At 46.2% G+C, this 21,116-nt stretch overlaps 1 long non-coding RNA gene across 1 annotated transcript in view; it reads left to right on the forward strand.

Moving 5' to 3' along the window:
- The window catches only part of LOC149466209 (uncharacterized), a 45,851-nt gene extending 26,255 nt beyond the window's left edge, over positions 1-19,596 (forward strand). The window contains exon 2 of the long non-coding RNA XR_016312108.1: positions 19,367-19,596. This is a non-coding gene — a long non-coding RNA (uncharacterized LOC149466209). The remainder of the gene's footprint in view (positions 1-19,366) is intronic.
- Positions 19,597-21,116: the final 1,520 nt, after the last annotated feature.

Raw genomic sequence — 21,116 nt, forward strand, 5'->3', positions numbered from 1 at the left:
CTCCGCTGACTTCTCCTGCTCTGACCCCCTGGCTAGTTTGACCTCTCTTGACCTCTCTTCTGGATATCCCCATACCTGATCTGAACTTCCAGCCTTCCGCCTCTTCACGTCGGGCTCTCTACCTGCATATACCTCTGGTGGATCCCTCTACCACGGGCGGGTGTACTCAGGGGCCGCGACCTGGTCCCTGTCTGCTCCAAGCCCATCCCCACCATCAGGGGCCCTGGTGAACAAGCAGACTGGGGTTTAGACTTCGCGCCCTGGGGAATCCTGTCCTGTGGACTGCCAGAGGCCCCGCTAGGTGGTTACTAACACAAGCTATCTGCAAGAAGCCCCGCAAAGTCCCACTGTTGAAAAAAAGAAGAGGTTACAATTTGCCAAAGAGCACATTGACTGATGAAAGTAAGATTGTTCTTTTTGGGTCTAGTGGCAGGAGACAGTTTGTCAGACGACCCCCAAACACTGAATTCAAGCCACAGTACACTGTGAAGACAGTGAAGCATGGTTGTGCAAGCATCATGATATGGTACAGGGGCCCATGGCAGATTACGGGCCTGGCAGCAGCAATGGGAGGCCCGTAATCTGCCAGCACCCTATGACAAAAAATGGAACCCACCAGCAGTGTGAGGAGACCTGAAAGTGGCACATGGCAGAGTGTGGCGATGGAGACAGCAGCAATGGGAGGCCGTACAGGGACCCATGAGACACTGTGGACCTGGCAGCAGCATGAGGAGGCGGTACAGGGGCCCATGGCAGATTACGGGCCTGGCAGCAGCAATGGGAGGCCCGTAATCTGCCAGCACCCTATGACAAAATGGAACCCACCAGCAGTGTGAGGAGACCTGAAAGTGGCACATGGCAGAGTGTGGCGATGGAGACAGCAGCAATGGGAGGCCGTACAGGGACCCATGAGACACTGTGGACCTGGCAGCAGCATGAGGAGGCGGTACAGGGGCCCATGGCAGATTACGGGCCTGGCAGCAGCAATGGGAAGCCCGTAATCTGCCAGCACCCTATGACAAAAAATGGAACCCACCAGCAGTATGAGGAGACCTGAAAGTGGCACATGGCAGAGTGTGGCGATGGAGACAGCAGCAATGGGAGGCCGTACAGGGACCCATGAGACACTGTGGACCTGGCAGCAGCATGAGGAGGCGGTACAGGGGCCCATGGCAGATTACGGGCCTGGCAGCAGCAATGGGAGGCCCGTAATCTGCCAGCACCCTATGACAAAAAATGGAACACACCAGCAGTGTGAGGAGACCTGAAAGTGGCACATGGCAGAATGTGGCGATGGAGACAGCAGCAATGGGAGGCCGTACAGGGACCCATGAGACACTGTGGACCTGGCAGCAGCATGAGGAGGCGGTACAGGGGCCCATGGCAGATTACGGGCCTGGCAGCAGCAATGGGAGGCCCGTAATATGCCAGCACCCTATGCCAAAAAATGGAACCCACCAGCAGTGTGAGGAGACCTAAAAGTGGCACATGGCAGAGTGTGGCGATGGAGACAGCAGCAATGGGAGGCCGTACAGGGACCCATGAGACACTCTGGACCTGGCAGCAGCATGAAGAGGCGGTACAGGGCCCCATGGCAGATTACAGGCCTGGCAGCAGCAATGGGAGGCCCATAATTTGCCAGCACCCTATGACAAAAAATGGAACACACCAGCAGTGTGAGGAGACCTGAAAGTGGCACATGGCAGAGTGTGGCGATGGAGACAGCAGCAATGGGAGGCCGTACAGGGACCCATGAGAGACTCTGGACCTGGCAGCAGCATGAGGAGGCGGTACAGGGGCCCATGGCAGATTACAGGCCTGGCAGCAGCAATGGGAGGCTCGTAATCTGCCAGCACCCTATGACAAAAAATGGAACACACCAGCAGTGTGAGGAGACCTGAAAGTGGCACATGGCAGAGTGTGGCGATGGAGACAGCAGCAATGGGAGGCCGTACAGGGACCCATGACACACTCTGGACCTGGCAGCAGCATGAGGAGGCGGTACGGGGGCCCATGGCAGATTACGGGCCTGGCAGCAGCAATGGAAGGCCCGTAATCTGCCAGCACCCTATGACAAAAAATGGAACACACCAGCAGTGTGAGGAGACCTGAAAGTGGCACATGGCAGAGTGTGGCGATGGAGACAGCAGCAATGGGAGGCCATACAGGGACCCATGAGACACTGTGGACCTGGCAGCAGCATGAGGAGGCGGTACAGGGGCCCATGGCAGATTACAGGCCTGGCAGCAGCAATGGGAGGCCCGTAATCTGCCAGCACCCTATGACAAAAAATGGAACACACCAGCAGTGTTAGGAGACCTGAAAGTGGCACATGTTTGGGGCATGATTCATGGCGGATTTAGTCAGTTGTGTCAGGAACTGGTGGTTTGAAATCCAGACTAATCCACGCCTGATTCATTTTCACAAACGTGAGTCTCTCCACACTTTGGGTGGACAGTTGTGTCCTCCGCGGAGTTACAATACCTCCTGCCGCACTAAACACACGCTCCGATGCCACGCTACTGACCGGGCATGACAGCCTTTCAAGGGCAAATTCAGCTAGTTGGGGCCAAAGGTCAAGTTTCGTTGCCCAGTAGTCAAGGGGATTGTCTACCTCGGTTGGCAGGGTGCTGTCCAAGTAGGCCCAAGCCTGTTGTTTGAGGTCCTGCTCCAGGTCCACCTGATGCTGCTGCTGCTGCGGCTGGTTAGTAGTTTCCTCACTGCGCTGGTGAAGAAAGCTACTCATCATCGACTGCAGACTGAGGCAGCCGCTGCTGGTGGAGCTGCCACTGCTCCTACCACCCCACCCCTCCCCTGCTGCCATGGCAGCGGAACGCTAGCGCACAGGGCCCACAGTGTCTGAGGATGGACGTTGGCGCACAAAGGCAGAGACCAACTGACTACATAGGTGGTTTTTATAGTACGTTATTTTGGCCTCCCTCTCAGCAGGTGTGAAAAAGGCCACCATTTTTGAACGGTAGCGAGGGTCCAACAAGGTGGACAGCCAAAAGTCATCCCTCTGTCTGATGGTTATTATTCGGCTGTCGCTACGCAAGCAACCGAGCATGCTATGGGCCATTTGTGCCAAGGAATGCGAGGGACTCCCTGCCTCCATCTCCACAGCATACTGCCACGGTGCGTCTGGGTCCTCTGTCTCCTCCTCCTCCTCCTCTACCAGATGCTCCTGCTCCTCCACTCCTGTCCGCTGAGTGGAAAAACCACCCATTTCACTCAATAATTCCTGAGCACAAATGTCCTCCTCTACCTCCTCCTCTTCTTCCTGTCCTGCCCCCACAGAGGTCATGTGGCGTTGAGATCTGTGCGCCACGTCTACCGCACCCTGACCAGCCATTGATAACAGCATTTGTTCCAGGACGTGCAACAGAGGAATGACGTCGTTCATCCCATAGTCCTGCCGACTCACGAATAGCGTGGCCTCCTCAAAGGGCCTGAGCAAGCGGCAGGTGTCACGCATGAGCTGCCAATGGCTGACATCGAAGTTACACAGGGGAGTACCTTTATCCGCTTGTAACATCAGGAAATTGGTGATGGCCTTTCGCTGTTCGTAAAGGCGGTCTAACATGTGTAGGGTTGAATTCCACCTTGTTGCAACGTCGCAGATCAGGCGATGCTGTGGAATTCCGTTCTGCCGCTGCAGCTCAAGGAGGGTGTGCTTTGCGGTGTAGGAATGGCTGAAATGCATGCAAAGTTTACGTGACATTTTAAGGATGTCTTGCAGTGGGATGGTGGATTTTAGGAACCGCTTGACAACCAGATTGAACACGTGAGCCATGCATGGCGCATGGCACAACCTTCCTTGACGCAGAGCAGACACCATGTTCTTTCCGTTGTCGGTCAACATGGTTCCGATTTTCAGTTTGCACGGAGACAGCCATCTGTCGATTTCTCTGTTCATTACACTCAGAAGTTCCTCCCCTGTGTGACTACGTTCGCCAAGGCATACCAGGTGCAGCACAGCGTGACACCGTTGCGCCCTGCACATGTGATATGCCGGTCGGGTAATGGGACTTGGCACGGGGGTGGCGGCTGAGGACACGGCGGAAGAAGAGGTGGTAGAGGCGGACATCTTTTGTGGACCAAGGACGTGCAAACGTGGAGGCAAAAGCGGCGTGACCTGTCCAAGTTGCTGGTGCAGCTGTGCCGGCACCACGTTCACCCAGTGGGCCGTAAATGACATGTACTGTCCCTGACCGTAGTTACAGCTCCACACGTCGACGCTGCCGTGCACTTTGGCAGAGACCGACATGCTCAAAGACTGGCCCACCATCTCTTCTACATGTGAATGCAGGGCTGGCACTGCCTTTTTTGCGAAGAAATGCCGGCTTGGCACTCTCCACCGCGGCGCGGCACAAGCCATCATTTCTCGGAAAGGTGCTGAGTCCACCAGTTGGAAAGGGAGGGACTGCTGCACCAGCAACTTGGACAGGAGGACGTTCAGCTTTTGCACCGTCGGGTGCGTGCTCGCAAACTGTTGTCTCTTGGAAACGGATTCCAAGAAAGACTGCTGACGGAATCCGTGAAGAGGAGTAGCAGGAGAAGGAGCATCTGAACGAGTGGAAGATGCCAACGAGCGACAACTCCCCTCAGCTGAGGTGTTGGAGCCTTTACTGGCTGATAGAGGGCGATTGACGTCGGGTGACGGAGCAAGTAACGGAGCGGGTGATGGAGCGGGGGCTGGGGCAGGCAGAACCGCTGTATCTTTATCACGGTTTTCCCAGGCCACCAAATGGCGACGCTGCATATGCTGACGCAACGCTGTAGTCCCAACATGGGCCCCCTGGCCACGCTTGACTTTCTGGCCACATAGTCGACATACGGCTACTTTTACTTCCTCGGGCGGCTTGACGAAAAATTGCCACACCGCCGAGTAGGAAACTTTGCCCCCGATACACCTCACTGGCTGACTGCTACTTCCTCCGTGCACACCGGCACCACTACTGGCCATGGTGGTAGGCTGCAGTGGAGCTGGTGCTCTACTCCGTGGCCGTTTGCCTCCACTGACACTGCTGCGACCCTGCTGCCTCTTGGGCAACCCACCGACTGTTTTGCTCGCTGCCAAGCTGCCACCCTCTTCTCCTGATGATGCGGAAGCAATAGCCTGATGACGACGAGGCTGCCAAGTGCGATCAGCCTCATCATCATCAATTAGGGTCTCCGCCTCACTACTAGCCCCCTCGGCTGCGTGTGGGTCAGGAGACAGACCTGTCTCTAGACCGGCTACCGAGCCACTCTCCTCGCCACTACTTCTTCGCCTGGCTGCTGAAGAGGCGGATGTCTCCCCCCGTTCCTGACCGCCCTCTGTTAGCTCTTCCTCACTGTACAGTTGGGCTGAGCCCACAGCATGCGATACTTCGCTTGGTGAGGGAACACCAAAGGACAGGGGCAGGTAGAGGACACGTGATTTCAGTGGGCTTGCTCCCGGGCCATGCCAACTAACGGTTGTGTCTGACGTACCCACCGACCGTTGGCTGTAGGTGTCAGAGGTGACCTGGGAAGAGGAAGACGACCAACCAATCGATGACGGCAGGGTTGTCGGTGGAGACACGACCGCTGGATGACACCGGGAGCACTGGCCTCTGGCTGCGACTAGTGCTGCCTCGACCCCTTCCTCTGCTGCCACGTCTGCTTGCTCCTAAAACATTGCCTCCTCTGCCACTCCTCTGCATGTTGTCTGACATACTCTTTAATTCAACGATTCTGTGTCCCTGAGTAACGATTCTGTGTCCCTGGGTAACAATTCTGTGTCTGTCCCTGAGTAACAATTCTGTGTCCCTGAGTAACAATTCTGTGTCCCTCAGTAACACTTCAGTGTCCCTCAGTAACAATTCTGTGTCCCTCAGTAACAATTCTGTGTCCCTCAGTAACAATTCTGTGTCTGTCCCTGAGTAACAATTCTGTGTCTGTCCCTGAGTAACAATTCTGTGTCCCTCAGTAACAATTCTGTGTCCCTCAGTAACAATTCTGTGTCCCTCAGTAACAATTCTGTGTCTGTCCCTGAGTAACAATTCTGTGTCCCTCAGTAACAATTCTGTGTCCCTCAGTAACAATTCTGTGTCTGTCCCTGAGTAACAATTCTGTGTCTGTCCCTCAGTAACAATTCTGTGTCCCTCAGTAACCATTCTGTGTCCCTCAGTAACAATTCTGTGTCTGTCCCTGAGTAACAATTCTATGTCCCTCAGTAACAATTCTGTGTCCCTCAGTAACAATTCTGTGTCCCTCAGTAACAATTCTGTGTCTGTCCCTGAGTAACAATTCTGTGTCTGTCCCTGAGTAACAATTCTGTGTCTGTCCCTGAGTAACAATTCTGTGTCTGTCCCTGAGTAACAATTCTGTGTCCCTCAGTAACAATTCTGTGTCCCTCAGTAACAACTCTGTGTCCCTCAGTAACAATTCTGTGTCTGTCCCTGAGTAACAATTCTGTGTCTGTCCCTGAGTAACAATTCTGTGTCCCTCAGTAACAATTCTGTGTCTGTCCCTGAGTAACAATTCTGTGTCTGTCCCTGAGTAACAATTCTGTGTCCCTCAGTAACAATTCTGTGTCCCTCAGTAACAATTCTGTGTCCCTCAGTAACAATTCTGTGTCTGTCCCTGAGTAACAATTCTGTGTCTGTCCCTGAGTAACAATTCTGTGTCCCTCAGTAACAATTCTGTGTCCCTCAGTAACAATTCTGTGTCTGTCCCTGAGTAACAATTCTGTGTCCCTAAGTAACGGTTCTGTGGCCCTAAGTAACGGTTCTGTGGCCCTAAGTAACGTTTCTGTGGCCCTAAGTAATGTTTCTGTGTCCCTAAGTAACGGTTCTGTGGCCCTAAGTAACGTTTCTGTGGCCCTAAGTAACGGTTCTGTGTCCCTAAGTAACAATTCTGTTGCCCTAAGTAACGGTTCTGTGGCCCTAAGTAACGTTTCTGTGGCCCTAAGTAACGTTTCTGTGTCCCTAAGTAACGTTTCTGTGGCCCTAAGTAACGGTTCTGTGTCCCTAAGTAACGATTCTGTGGCCCTAAGTAACGGTTCTGTGGCCCTAAGTAACGTTTCTGTGGCCCTAAGTAACGGTTCTGTGTCCCTAAGTAACGATTCTGTGGCCCTAAGTAACGGTTCTGTGGCCCTAAGTAACGTTTCTGTGGCCCTAAGTAACGGTTCTGTGTCCCTAAGTAACGATTCTGTGGCCCTAAGTAACGGTTCTGTGGCCCTAAGTAACGTTTCTGTGTCCCTAAGTAACGTTTCTTTGTCCCTAAGTCACGTTTCTGTGTCCCTAACTCTCTCCCTCAATACAGCCAGGTCTGCCTCTCTTGAATGACTGGAGGCAAATGGAGAATTCTAAAATGGCCGCCATTTATAGCTCGACCATTACACAGTGCTGGCTGGCTGGCTGCTGATTGGCTAATGCGATCGCATGTCATGAATGAATGCATTATGGGTCAGCGCGCCTTGTCTGCGCGCCTTCCCAGACATCCCCGCTCCGTCGCCGCACACGTCGCGAAGTCTGCTAATTTTCTGATTCGTCGCGAATCGAAATTTTCCTAATATTCGAAACGAATTCCACTTCGCCAAGTTCGATTCGCTCATCTCTATCCATCACCTCTGGATGCATCTTGCATACAAAGATAGAAGGATCTGAGATCAGATACTTCCCAGTGCAGCTGATCTGATCATTAGTGGCCTTAGTGTTCTGTTAGGGGTACCAAATGTAGGTTTCCATCAGGGATGACCAGATAAGTGGGCTACACTTCAAGGAATCAAGAACCAGACCAAATATGATCAATAAAGTTTATTAATATAAATAACTCCTTTGACTCTGGAGTGGATTCAAATATGGTGGGTTAATAGTAGGAGAATAGATGGGGTACTGGAGGTTCAGTCATTTCCACATCAAGCTTGGATCGCCTATTCAGCCGCCTTATACATGGTGTTTTTAGCCCGATGTGTTCTTTTGTGACGATCCAATGTTTTTTAACCATTTGTAATAAAAATGATGACATATTTTTACTTTGGTGTGTTGCCTTAAAAGTCCCACTACATACTAGGGGAAAAACTTTGTTGGCATGCTGTACATAACATATTCCTGGACCCTGCACTTTGTACATAACACATTCCTGAACCCTTCACTCTGTACATAACACATTCCTGAACCCTGCACTTTGCACATAAGACATTCCTGGACACTGCACCCTGTACATTACACATTCCTGGACCCTGCACTCTGTACATAACACATTCCTGGACCCTGCACGCTGTACATTACACATTCCTGGACCCTGCACGCTGTACATTACACATTCCTGAACCCTTCACTCTGTATATAACACATTCCTGAACCCTGCACTCTGTATATAAAGCATTCCTGAACCCTGCACTCTATACATAACATATTCCTGGACCCTGCACTCTGTACATAACACATTCCTGAACCCTGCACTCTGTACATAAAACATTCCTGAACCCTTCACTCTGTATATAAAACATTCCTGAACCCTGCACTCTATACATAACATATTCCTGGACCCTGCACTCTGTACATAATACATTCCTGAACCCTGCACTCTGTATATAAATCATTCCTGAACCCTGCACTCTATACATAACATATCCCTGGACCCTGCACTCTGTATATAAAACATTCCTGAACCCTACACTCTGTACATAACACATTCCTGAACCCTGCATTCTGTATATAAAACATTCCTGAACCCTGCACTCTATACATAACATATTCCTGGACCCTGCACTCTGTACATAACATATTCCTGGACCCTGCACTCTATACATTACACATTCCTCGACCCTGCACTCTATACATAACACATTCCTGAACCCTGCACTCTGTACATAACACATTCCTGAACCCTGCACTCTGTACATAACACATTCCTGAACCCTGCACTCTGTACATAACACATTCCTGAACCCTGCACTCTGTACATAACACATTCCTGAACCCTGCACTCTATACATAACACATTCCTGAACCCTGCACTCTGTACATAACACATTCCTGAACCCTGCACTCTGTACATAAAACATTCCTGAACCCTTCACTCTGTATATAAAACATTCCTGAACCCTGCACTCTATACATAACATATTCCTGGACCCTGCACTCTGTACATAATACATTCCTGAACCCTGCACTCTGTATATAAAACATTCCTGAACCCTGCACTCTATACATAACATATCCCTGGACCCTGCACTCTGTATATAAAACATTCCTGAACCCTACACTCTGTACATAACACATTCCTGAACCCTGCATTCTGTATATAAAACATTCCTGAACCCTGCACTCTATACATAACATATTCCTGGACCCTGCACTCTGTACATAACATATTCCTGGACCCTGCACTCTATACATAACACATTCCTGAACCCTGCACTCTATACATAACACATTCCTGAACCCTGCACTCTGTACATAACACATTCCTGAACCCTGCACTCTATACATAACACATTCCTGAACCCTGCACTCTGTACATAACACATTCCTGGACCCTGCACTCTATACATAACACATTCCTGAACCCTGCACTCTATACATAACACATTCCTGAACCCTGCACTCTGTACATAACACATTCCTGAACCCTGCACTCTGTACATAACACATTCCTGGACCCTGCACTCTGTACATAACACATTCCTGAACCCTACACTCTGTATCCAATGCACTCTTGTATCTTTCCCCACTTTATGTAACGCTCCACAATTTGTAAAAAATCATTTGTAATGGAAGTTTATTTATTTAATGTTTTAAATGATTGTGCCGGGGTTGTGTCCGTGAGACTCTCTTGTGGCACAGCAATGAAAGCACATTTTATAGGTACAAGAAAGCCTGGGTTTTGTTTCTCCTCTCCCCTTAAGCCCCTCCCACTGTCAAGCATTTGGCCACACCCATTTTGTCACAGTGCATTAGGCACACTACAGAACACTTCCATTCTCAGGTGTCCCTCCTTCTGAAGTTGACAAGTTGGGAGCTATGATGAGAGGATCTCTGGGGACTCTTATGTAAGGAAGGCTCTGGTGACCAGAGACCTCCTTACATCACAGTTCCCCTTTACATCAAAGTCCGCAGCATTCTCCTTCACACATATACAAATATTTTATGAAGAAAAAAAGTATATCTTTCTTTTTTTATTGGGGGGGGGGCTCATGTGAATTCTCTGCCTATAGGCTCCTGAGATGTAAATCCGGCCCTGACACTTTAGTTCAGCTCTATATGCTCGATATGAGACTAGCATGCAAAAAAAACCAGATGATAATTCGTCCAATATTCTCATCGTGTGTACAGGGCTTAAGTGTTTAGTCAGTTTGACCTAAAATAAAATGACCATATATCCCTGGTTTCTGGAGACCGATCCCACTTTCAGGTTGTTGTCTCTGGATAAAATGTGTCTCCAATTCTTTCTCAGGAAGTGGCTGTGCTCAGGTCGGCAGTCATACTTCTGTCAGTTCGTACAGAGTCAGCCTCAACAGACATCACTCAAGACAAATGTTCCAGTGTCCCCAAGCCCAGACCAGCCCAGCATGAGAAGGGATAAAGGATTACTAATGCAGGATTACTACAGCTGCACTGCCTTCCATCCCACTGCTTCAACCAATGGGGACTGGCATGACTGAACCTCCAGTACCCCATCTATTCTCCTACCATTAATTCTACCATTCTCCTACCATTAACCCACCATATCTGTATCCACTCCAGAGTCAAGGGAGTTATTTATTATTTATTTATTTATTTCAGGTACTTATATAGCGCCGTCAATTTACGCAGTACTTTACATATATATATATTGTACATTCACATCAGTCCCTAACCCTCAAGGGGTGTAAAATCTAAGGTCCCTAACTCACATTCATACATACACATACTATGGACAATTTAGACAGGATCCAATTAACCTACCTGCATGTCTTTGTAGTGTGGGAGGAAACCGGAGTACCCGGAGGAAACCCACGCAGGCACAGGGAGAATATGCAAACTCCAGGCAGGTGGTGTCGTGGCTGGGATTTGAACCAACGACCGTAGTACTGCCAGGCAGACATGCTAACCATACTTGGCCCGGTCCCCAGAAACCAGGGATGTCTGGAAGTGAACCCACTTTTGTATCTTTTACCTCCAGGTAAGCTTACAATAAAGCTTACCTGTAGGTAAAATGAATATCTCCTAAACATTCACCGCTTAGGAGATAGTCGCTCTTTTTGTCCACTGGCACATGTGCTCTGAAGGAGTTTCAGAGCACTGTGTCGTGTCCAAAGGGATAAAGGATTATTAATGCAGGATTACTACAGCTGCACTGCTTTCCATCCCACTGCTTCAACCAATGGGGACTGGCTTGACTGAACCTCCAGTACCCCACCTATTAACACAGGGCTTGAAAAAGCCGCTCGGCCGCTCGCCAAATGCGAGGAGAAATTCCTCTGTGGCAAGTGGCTGCCAACAGTGAGCACAGATGAAGCATGGAGCGACTGTACCTGTGCTCCAAGCCTCATTGTGAAGCCGAGTTCCAGTTTACAACTTCCGTTTTGCGGCTTCTGCGGCACCGCCGCCGAGTGGACAGGTGCAGGAGAGGTCCGCTCTCCTCTGCTGAGAGGAGACACCATCGCTGCGGGGGACTCGGGGGGACAGTAAGTACTGTATACAACATGTCCTATCACTATAATGGAGTACAGGGGAGCTGGGATATACATTACTATGATTACTGTATACATGTCATATCACTATAATGGAGTACAGGGGAGCTGGGATATACATTACTGTGTACATGTCACATCACTCTAATGGAGTACAGGGGAGCTGGGATATACATTGCTGTGTACATGTCATATCACTATAATGGAGTACAGGGGAGCTGGGATATACATTACTGTGTACATGTCACATCACTATAATGGAGTACAGGGGATCTGGGATATACATTACTATGATTACTGTATACATGTCACATCACTATAATGGAGTACAGGGGAGCTGGGATATACATTACTATGAATACTGTATACATGTCACATCACTATAATGTAGTACAGGGGAGCTGTACCAATAAAAACCCTGTAAAAGTATAGATAAATAAGTGGGGTGTAGCGCTCAAAACAAATAAAAACAATATGTCCACATATTTAAACGCATGTGAATGCGTAAACGGATATAGAGTCTGTATCAAGAAGAAATATAGCAGATGAACTTGTGACTCCAACCAAAAGTGAAAAATGCGCACTCACCGGAAGTGCATAGATAATGCGCATATATATATATAAATTTCCAGAGTAGATTGGCCAATCCGGTGAACTTTATCCTATGGTGCAGTCATCAAGCCCTTGGAGAACGGTGTTGAATCCCTTGACCAGGAGTTCCTTCTTTAGGCTAAATGAGGTAATCAGCCTGGATACAGGGCTCCTGTTCCTCCAGATATGTTGGGTACTGACAGGTACCTGTGGGCTTAATAGCTCCAAATAGGAGCCATAAAAAAGGTGCCCATAGTGTAGTATGTTAATGAACTTTTATTTGCAGTACCACATATCACAGACAGGGTATAGTGATATACAATAAAAAAGCACTATACCTTCATTTAAAATAGCCGCCCGGGCTTCAATCCAGCACCAGGCGGCAGAAGTGTGCTGTACTGTCTAGTTCAGGGGTGGGCAAACTTTTTGACTTGAGGGCCGCAATGGGTTCATATATTGGACCCGGGGGCCGGACCAAGAGTAGATGAATGATGTGTCATCCATAGTAAGTATAGTAATATTCCCCCATAGTAAGCATAGTAATTAATCCCCCATATAGTAATTAATCCCCCATATAGTAATTCATCCCCCATAGTAATTCATCCCCCATATAGTAATTCATCCCCCATAGTAATTCATCCCCCATATAGTAATTCATCCCCCATAGTAATTAATTCCCCATAGTAATTCATCCCACATATAGTAATTCATCCCCCATAGTAATTCATCCCCCATAGTAATTCATCCCCCATATAGTAATTCATCCCCCCTATAGTAATTAATTCCTCATATTAATTCATCCCCCATATAGTATTTCATCCCCCACAGTACTATTCCCCTCCAAGTAGTAAGCCAAGTCCCCCCTGTGTCAATTAACTTACCTTTGCTCCGCGCGTTCCTCTCGCCGTGTTCCCGCGCCGTTCCGATCTTCAGGGCAGACTGTGAGAAGAGCCTAGCTCCCCTCCCCTCACATTCGTCACGCTGCCCCGCCTACACACATCCTGACAGCCACATCCGCGGGCCGGATTAAAAGGTCCGCCGGGCCGTAGTTTGCCAATTGCTGGTCTAGTTCCTCCTGAGGCCTTTCGTGCAAATAGCACTTGATCAGAACCAAGTTGGATTGAAGCCAGGGCGGCTATTTTAAATGAAGGTATAGTGCTTTTTTATTGAGATATTCGCTCTTTTTGTCCACTGGCACATGCGCTCTGAAAGAGCTTCAGAGCACTGTGCCGTGTCCAGAGACTCCCGTGTGCGGGAGTGATATCAATGCGGCTCGTCCAGTCAGGCGTCCAGAACCAGGAAGGAAGACTGGGTGAAGATGGAAGCCTCTGCAGTGGGTACGCCGCACTGCTAGAGGGGTTCGTTTTAAGGTAAGTCCTGCATATGCATCCTAGCACATTATGACATTACCTTCCAGGGGATTTTTTTTTTCAAGTTGCAGTCTTCTACTGCTTTAAGCCCCGTACACACGATGAGAATATTGGACGATTGATCATCCATTTTTTTTTTTGAATGCTAGTCTCACTTTGAAAGTAAAGAGGTTACTATAGTTACGAAAATTCTCATATGACAGAAAGAAAATTTGTAAGTGATGTAATGTATTTGTATTGTATTTTCGGACGAGAACTGTACTGATTAAAATTAAAATTGTACGATCTGGTCTCCTGCAAGAAAAATATTTGTGCTCGTCCCTTCAAATATTTTCTGATGAAAGCTGTGTACTAATAATCAGATTATCATACGATCCCTTTAAAACTGGTATTTTTCATATGATTTTCTGATCGTGAGTACCAGGCTTTAAAAAAGATCACATAACTATCCAAAATGACTCCATGCTACTGTATAGGAAAAAAAATAAACTGGAATTCCACTTAAATTGATTTATTTATTTTTTAAACTCTACGTAGCAGATCAGGAGATATCTAAACTCCTGACTGGGTGCTGATATTTATCCTACCTGGAGGCTAGAAGATAAATATTTGAATGAATACATATGGTATCAGTTATATGTACCTAAGAAAGATGTGACTATTAAATCAAACTTTAATTAAAACTTCTATTAACTCAACTTGTTTGTCTTCTAATATATAAGCCGACCCTGTTCTTCATTGGGTAGACCTTCATTGAAGTCTTCCAGCTGTCTACATTCTCAGTACCAACTGAACCCCCCCGGTAAGTACTGTCTATGCTGGAATATCATTATCTTATTATTATTCCTAGTACTGTATAATTGTTGATTAGGAAAGAAACCTTCGTATTCAGATTTCAGGTAAAGATGAATTGCCTCCTCTGTTTTATTTTGACTTGAAATGATGGTAAGGTTCCTCATATCATTTTCCCCACAATGGCTTATTTTGCACAATGAATGTTTTAGGTAAATCCTCTTCCCAAGTTTCTTCAAACTTTAACTACATTTGAAATGTAAAGGAGGAATCCAATGTTGCACTATAATGGTCACTAAAGGGTTATGGTCAACTAAAAGTTCTCTAAAGTTCCTCCACAGCTCATAGTGGGGTCCTGTAATAAGTCCCCGTTAGCAGTCTGATCAGTGGTCCTTTCTCTAACTTTATTTTCGGTACTTCTTAAACTTTGAAAAAATACCTTTTAGGGATGAGAAGTGTTTAAAGATAAATGGTACTTATTTGCTTGTATAAAAATAAAAAATGTGTTTGTCAGTAATTTTGTACTTAATTAGTAAATGTAACAAAATATAAAAGCTAATAAATATAAAGTTTTAGCAGAAACAAAAAATCTTTGCTTAAATCAGATTTGTGTGTGCAGATTTGTGGAAATGTGTGTCCGGATGTTAGAGAACAATTCTGGTACAGAGCAGATACTACATGTTGCACATGGTGTCATTCAAATCTTTGTTACCAGCTGACCAGTAGAAGAGGGGGATGGGATATTGCCCTTCAGTACATAGTAAAACCTAACATACTTTCACTGAATTGCAATATCAATCATTTGACCCAAATATTATTACATATTCTATCACAGTTATACATATATGTATGCCCTTATTAGGAAATAGTACAGTAGAAAGCTATTTCTATTCCATATAATGATCAACCATTTTCACATAATTTCAATAGAAACAGAAAAGTGATGGCAGAAAAAGACCGAGTGGTCCATCTAGTCTGCCTGTTTTGTGTGTGTTTTTTTTTTTTGGGGGGGGGAGGTTGTTAACTTTTTTGTTAATAGTCTCATTCTCCTTCTCTATAAACCTGGAACAAATTAAAATCATAGAGACCATTATCTGGGGACTCTTCCCATCCATACAAGAAAAACCTTAATGAAACTCTTAGTCCAGTTAGTAAAGCAGATTCATATACAATACAATTATTTTCCATCTAACATCCTTTAGCACTACTTGAGTGAGGCCCAGAGTGGGTAGACCAGGTGAGGCAAAACGTATTTCTGTTTAAGATAGAAAGCCCTGGAAACCATAGACAATGGAGACTAGAACTTTGGTTCTTGTGACTCAGCTCTTATGACACCTAGGAACCCGCTGTGCTCTTCCTTTTGGGATTGAGGAACAAGGTAGGTCAAGACCCCCAATTATTTATTTTATCCATGGGTAGCCAGATCCAGTAAGGTCCATGTAATGGACATGTAAAATTTATTGTAAGGGACATGTAAGATTTGAGTGGAAATATGGTATCATAGCCATGACAGGTTGAGTAGATTAGATTATGTCAGGCCCTTTCATTGCAAAGGTGTGTGCAGGAACAGTCTGGTAATTAAGGATGTACAGTGAGCCCCTGGGCAGTAGGGAAATGAATAGAAGGTACAAACAAATGGTCTGGGATCAGATGTGTATGTATACACAATTACTCAATAGGCCTTACAGACTCAATCATCATTTAGCATCAATTAGCGTTAATTAGCCTAAAGCCAGGCCTCCTGGAGGTGACGCCTTTGTGTTAATGAGATTATCACCTGCTGGGAAAACCTGTTTAGGAATTTGTTATATTAGACAGGACGGATAGGTTTATGTATTCATCAAAGGGGTATGTTTAATCTCTTATAAAAGATGAAATATTAGTTGGAGAGAGATGGAAATGCTTCCTTTGTGCAGGCCATTCTGTACGCTACATTTGCATATAAGAATCATATTTGTGGCTTGGGGAGGAAGCTGTCAGGGCAGGGGCCGAGGAACGGACAGGCAGGCCTAACAATGTAACGCACTGGCTGACGACAACCACCACCCACAGACCGAAGTCCCTCAGGGCGCGGAGTCTAAGTCCCAGGCTGCCCTTCACCAGGGCCCCTGATGGTGGGGATGGACTTGACGCAGCCAGGAACCAGGTCGCGGCCCCCGAGACACCTCAGCTGCGGTAATGGCCGCCGCCAATGGCGTGTAGCTGGTGGAAGAGACAAAAGAGTAGTCAGACAGGCCGGGTCAACAACAACAGGACAAAACAGTACAGGACAGCAGACGAGAATCACAGGTCACGAGCCAGGTTCAGCAACAGAGGGTCAGATCAAAGGAGAATACAAAGAATAGTCGAGTCACAAGCCGAATCAGATACCAGGAGAGTCACGAGAGGGTAAAGTGTTATTCTGTCTTTTTATTCCCTTTTATTTTGTAGTAATTAGTCATTTGTGTGTCTTCTTATATCTTTTGTATTTCTGTAACTTTTTATATTTTGTACATTATTTATGCACTGCCCACTTTGGGAAATTAAATCTTAAAATTAATTAGTGAACTTCTGTGTATTTAAGCACATGCTCATATCTTCGGAGAGACTAGATCGGAAAGATTAGATTGGGTTATATTGTATTGTATTTTAGTGCCTCGGTTAAGCTCATTGCCAATCTGTATGCAACTGCACTGTGAATGGGCAGATTGCACGCAGATTGCAAAGGTATCAGATCTGCCAGACGGAGATCTGTGTGTGTGTGGTGTCTCAACAGACCGTTCTGCGGATAAACTGTTGGGTGGTGGCAGGCTACCTTTGTGGTGCGTCTGGTGTGGGGGTGTGTGGACAGTGGAAGGGTTATCAACACCGGGGTTCAAGCTAGGATAGCTGAAGAGACCTTAGAAGGGTGTGTGATTACTAAGCTGGTCCTCAACTCTAATCAGGGCACCAGGTTGTATGTAAGATCGTATCTGCCAGTGTGTGGTCGACCAGCTGGATTGGAGTGGAGTCTCCATCTGGTGGTGGCCAGAGGTAGTGCGGGCTGTGAAAAGGTATCACGGCTGGTCTTATATACGGTTTGAGATATTTAAGTGTAAATCCCTTTATTTTCCCCTCTTTACCACCCTGTCGCGGCCACACGCGTGCGTCACGGTTAGCTAGTCGCTGTGGGCATGGCGTGTGGTGGACACGTGACAGGGTGATCGTTTAACGGATCCTTGACAGTCCAGAAAGCATCAAGTAAATCCATGTCATTAAAAAATACACTCAACCTGCCCATAATGGGTGCCAGGTGTATGCAATCCTTTTTGATGATTTCGAGCAAACATTGGACTTTTTATTGTAATGGAACAACCATTTTATGTGCACCTAACATAGGGGGCCTAGTAATATTTTTGAGTCATATTTTCAATTTTGTCTTCTTTTTCTTTCTATGAATCCAAATTATCCAGAGAGCTCAAAGATGTTCACCTTGAAGAAATCCCTGTTACTCCTTTTCTTTCTTGGCACCATCAACTTATCTCTCTGTGAGCAAGAGTAAGTATGTAGAAGACTTTATTTTAAATATAATATAGATTTCCAATGCTCTAATAGGTTCTATAGTCTAAGTGTGCATCAAGATACAAAACTCTCCACTACTTGTTCTCTCCGTCCTAAACAATTACCTGTCCAACATATGCAATATGTCTACCACACTGTGCATTACAATCCCTTGTGCCTTTAATAACAAATCTTGCAATTGTGCCACCTCGATTCCCCCCCTCTGTGAGAAGTGCACACTCACCACCATCCAGTGACCTCTATATTACTAAAGGTCAAGAAGCACTGTGGGATATTGAGTATCCTCCAAACCAGTAATGCCACTCCGCTATAGCTCTTCCCCAATCTCCATTGTTCTTGATGCATCCATCCAGAAACACAAAACCATCAAACCAAAAGGAAAGAACTACAGTATAGTTTTAGTATCTTATTATAAAATGGATGAAGAAGGTAAACAAAAGTATTGTACTCACGTACAGTAATATTGTGCCCAAGTTCAGCACTGATGTAGACGGTCTGTTACCAAAGAACAGTCACACCCCCTTGTGTTCGGCGTTCCACCGACCGGAATGGTGTAGGCTGGAATTGACATCTACTGGAACTGGAGGTGATGATTGCCATGGGACCCTGGTAGTTTTCACTTCCAGTTCCGGCTTTCATTGGTTATCTGGCCAGCCAGTGGATGCACCAGCTGGTAGCTCAGCTCTCCCGGTGGGATGAGAGAGCCCAAGCAAGGGGCAGAAGGCAGCAGAAGGGGAGGTCATTCCCTTCCACTGCATGTAGAAGTTAGACGCAGTGATCATTATCATGTATGATATAGGTAAAGTTGATCCAGGGAATGTCCGATTGCCTCTTAGGAGATCATAAGGAAATTGGATCATGCTTTGCTGGGTTTTTTGCCTTCCTCTGGATCAATTGTGGGTATAGGATTTTAACTTTTTTTTTTTTGTTGTTGAACTAGATGGCCTTTTGTCTTTCTTCAGCCAGACTAACTATGTAACTATATAACTATCATTATTACATGGATGCTGCCTGCTGGCTCTAAAAAGCAACACCAGGGTGACGCCTGCCGATGCAGGCATCATCCCAGTATACCGGCTGAAATTCCAGGTACATCACTGGGAATGAAGTGATCTGATGAATAATTTTTCAGAATGTCCACATGAATTAAATCCTACTGGTGTATGGTCAGTTCTAGCTGTGTCCAATTACTGATTAGAAATTTCTGTGCGGTAGCATGAAATACATCAGAATGCTGCAGTTGGCTATTCAATAGGAGATTCAAGTTTCTGGCATCCCGCTGGGCGCTATTCCTTTAATATGTTAATGTGGTCATGGAATGGTAGTCAATGAGGCTGAAAAATACACATTTGTGGTCCCAGTGAAATGCAGTTTTTGTGTCATAATCAATGTTGCTTTATTTACTGATTACTGTGTCTTCTCCCAGGAGAGATGCCAATGAAGAAAGGAGAGATGATGAAGATGGAGGGGATGTTGAAGTGGAAAAACGATTTTTAGCAGGGTTGGTTAAAGCGGCCGCTGGTCTTGTGCCCACAATCATGTGTAAAATACAGAAAACATGTTGAAACGTGAATTGTAAATCATCTGATGTGGAATGTCATTGAGCTAATTGCACAACAGATGTCTTATAAATAATAAAGATGGAGCATACACTGAGTTTTTTTCTTTTTTTTAATCATTTTTATATCATGAACCCACATTAGTTGGGGGGAAATCATGTCCTTAGCGCACTTATCAGCTCTCAGTTGGATTCAGCAGCCCCACTGATCCGGAGAGATCCTCCACTTTATCCAATCAAGATAAAAGCATACAGAATGGATCAGTCCGCACTTACTCTTTATACTTTTACTTTCTCTTTAATAACATTTATAGAACATTTTCCATCCAGCAAACCGCCATCAGCAATGCTCACTGGAATTCATTGCAGCAATACTAAAATTGTTATTCCCGTATAAGATTAGCTGTATAGGAGGAAATTCCCTCTATTTTAAAATTACCATCGTTCTCTGTCCATGAAACACAGCAGCACACTACGTATAAAGCTTTCACTGTACAAATATGGCCAAATGCTGCCATTCTGACATGTCTGCAAAGTGAGTTGAGTTACCCCTCCCCCCCTCCCCCCCGGTCACACTGATCCCGACTTTGAAAGCATGCAACTTCAATATAAGTCGCATAAATTCAGAGTTGAGGTGTCATTGCGATTTTAGGTGTGATTTGCAAGATATCTGACACAGATGTATATGCAAATCACACCAAAAGTAGTGCATGCACTACTTTAGAAATTGGTGCGGCTCCAACCAAGTTGGAACCGCAACTATATGACTGCTCTGATTGCGGACAATAGGGTGCAACTCGGCAAGTCTCATGGCATGCAAATCGCATGCCAAGTCGCACCCAGTGTGACTGGGGACTTATTCCTATGTTGTCAGGTGCTGTTAGACTGCCCACCACTAGATGGCTCTGTTCCCAATATAGCATGGTAAGGGGAAAGTTATAACAGGGTGTTAGCTCCTCTTTTAGGAAAGTCTTTTCTCTGGTGATGTCATGGGTGAGTGCCCATTTAAATGTCAGCGTACTATTTTTCCACACCTGTTTGGTAGACCCATTAAAGCCGATCTACAGATTGCACATCTGAATGTTGCACCTTTGGAGCTGACCAAGAACCAATCTAGTCTCCTCTTTTATGCCACGATAGCCAAAAAATGTTGAATGTTGCACCTTTGGAGCTGACCAAGAACCAATCTTTTGGTGTACTTTGTTCCTAAAAAGTCCACTCAATATTCTTTTCTCCATTATCAATTAATAGGGACATGGCACCTCCTACCACCTGATGATCGTCCCATTTTTCTTTTCTCAAGAACCAATCTTGTCTGCTCTTTTGTGCCACGATAGTCACAAAATGTTGAATATTGCACCTTTGGAGCTGACCAGGAACCAATCTTGTTACCTCTTTTATGCCACGGTAGTCACAAAACAAACAATTGCTAGGCCTTGGAAGACACCAACTTTTTATACTCCTATTACTAAAGCTATGGTCACTTAATCTATGGTACATGCACCATGGACCATGAAAGTGTCGGGTATTTTATACCTTGTGTTTCACTGGGTTTCAACCATTGTGTCTGCCATTGTTCTTTAGTTCCTTCTTGGACTCTAAATGCTGATCCCTTGTT

This window comes from Staurois parvus, unplaced genomic scaffold, assembly GCF_062004578.1.
Source record: "Staurois parvus isolate SC_StPar_1 unplaced genomic scaffold, SC_StPar_1.0 ptg000132l, whole genome shotgun sequence".
Classification (NCBI taxonomy): Eukaryota; Metazoa; Chordata; class Amphibia; order Anura; family Ranidae; genus Staurois; species Staurois parvus.